Below are 2,324 nucleotides of genomic sequence, written 5' to 3'. Positions count from 1 at the left end.
ACTAATCACAATCTTTACGGTCTAGCATTCTTTCCAGACTAGTCCCATCTTTGTTCCTGGGTTGCTAACGCCCCCAGAGGACCATGTTGCCAGAGGCAAGGCTCTGTGAAACACAACAGACTCTTCTAGAACTGTCATGAAGCCTCTGGAATAATGTCCAGATCTTGCTTCCTGGCAATTGTTGTCAGTTTGGCTCAGAAAAACTCATTAAAATTCTCTATAGGCTTAGACAGTTTATTATGTCGACAGTGGAAAAACTGACATTGTAAATCATAGAGAAAAGAATAAGCTATGAATAAATGACGTAGGAAAATTGGGCAACAATAATGAAAAAGAATAAAATTGAGCCCTTACTTCCTATCATGCAAATTTAATTCTAAATAAAGACAAATATTAAATTAAACTTTAAAAATGTTTGAATGTAATCTATGAGAACAGGTCCTTGACCTGAGTATAGGGAAGGATTTGTTAAATATGATAAAAACAATAAAAACCCTAATGACAGATTACATTTCTAATATGTGGGTTTTTCTCCATACCAAGGGATCCTCTGACACCAACTCAATGCTGACACTACCTACCTGCAGATAGCATCAGATCTCACAGGTTAAGGGCTCAATCCTACAAGACTCCCCCACCTCCACTTCAGATGCCAATTATAAGTCTACCATGTCACTTGTGCTTCTGACTGACAATAAATTGGAGATCCCAATGACCCCCTCTTTGGGTTTAATTAATTTGAAAGAGCAACTCACAGAACTCAGAGAAACATTTTATTTATTAGATTACCAGGTTATTATGAAAAGATATAGTTCAGGAACAGCCAGATGGAAAAGATGCACAGGGCAAAGTATGAAGAAAAGTCACAGGGCTTCCAAGTCCTCTCTGGGTGTCATTCTCCCAAAGTCTTCACTTGATCACCAACTTGAAAACTGGAACCCCATCTTTTGGGGATTTTATGAAGACTTCATTACGTAGGCATGGTTGGTTAAATCATTGGCCTTCATAATTGAACTCAGTCTCAAGCCACTTTCCCCTTTCTCCTCCCCCTCCACAGAGTTTGGAAGGTGGGGCTGAAAGGTCCAACCCTCTCTCCTTTCAACACTTAAGGTCTTTCATTAACATAACAAAAGATACCTTTATGGCTCTCCTCACTGATGAAATTCCAAGGGTTTTAGGAACTCTTTGGTAGGAACAGGAGCTAAAACCAAATACCTATTTCTTAATATAAATCACAATACCACAAGCTCTAACCCAAAAGGGAAAGAATTATTAAATTGCCTATTAAAAATTGCAAACATTTGTTCATCAAAATACACCATGAAGTAAGTGAAAATTGTTGCCACAAACTGTGAAGATATTTACAATGTCAGCAACTGACAAACAATCAAAATTCAGACTAGATATAGATATGAATTAGTAAGAAAGAAACAAACCACTCAATTGTTAAAAGGGTAAAAATTGAACCAAGTGAATTTGAAGACCTAACTGGCTTTACTGAGCAGTTCATGAATCTGGCAGCATCCCACCTAACAAGTAGAGAGGAGCCCCAAGAAGCTGTACAATATGAAAGGCAGAAACTGGGCGAGACAAGAAAGGTATTAGCAAAAGAAAAGAAAATTATTTCAGGCAAGGTGACCTTCCCTTAGGGTCACTTCCCTATGGAGTGCTTATCAGGCTGATTGCCTGAACTTCTTTGTGGGGAGTGGATAGAGAGGGCCCACGTGACACACTACCTCACAGGCACTGACCAGAAAATCCCAGATTCCATTCTTGGAGAAGGCTGAAACTGGAATAGGTCAGATATTAAGTCCAGGTTTGGTGTCATGGGCTTTAGCACAAGTGACTCCATTTTGGGCCTGTGGTTTTCCTTTCATCACAGCTTAACATTCTTATTGATTCTAGATTATCAGTGCTTTTTTCCCCCTCACTACCTCTCAAATTGTCGAATATGTTTTTGCTGTTTGCATCTCTTGAAGTAGTGTGGCAGCCTGACTCTGCCTGACCATTTCCTACTCAAATGAGTTAGTTCCTGACTGCATCTCCCTTCCCAGGACTCTCCAGCTGAAGCGGCAGTCCAAAAACCCACTTAAACGATTGAGCCAGTTTCCTTATAGTTTGGCAGCCAATCAATGTTCTCCTTATGTTCTCTTTCCTTATATGGACTATCTATAGCTGCGTAGGAATTGGAAAGTACCAAGTTGTATAAAACTGCCCACCATGTTACAATCAGGGCTAAAGAATACGCTGAGCTCACAGGTGTCACAGTAGGGGTCTTAATTCAACTGCTAGTATCTTGGCACCATCCCGTGGCTTATCTCTCC

The sequence above is a fragment of the Pteropus alecto genome, unplaced genomic scaffold (assembly GCF_000325575.1).
Source record: "Pteropus alecto unplaced genomic scaffold, ASM32557v1 scaffold78, whole genome shotgun sequence".
NCBI classification, from domain to species: Eukaryota; Metazoa; Chordata; class Mammalia; order Chiroptera; family Pteropodidae; genus Pteropus; species Pteropus alecto.
This window is presented reverse-complemented; position numbering follows the sequence as displayed.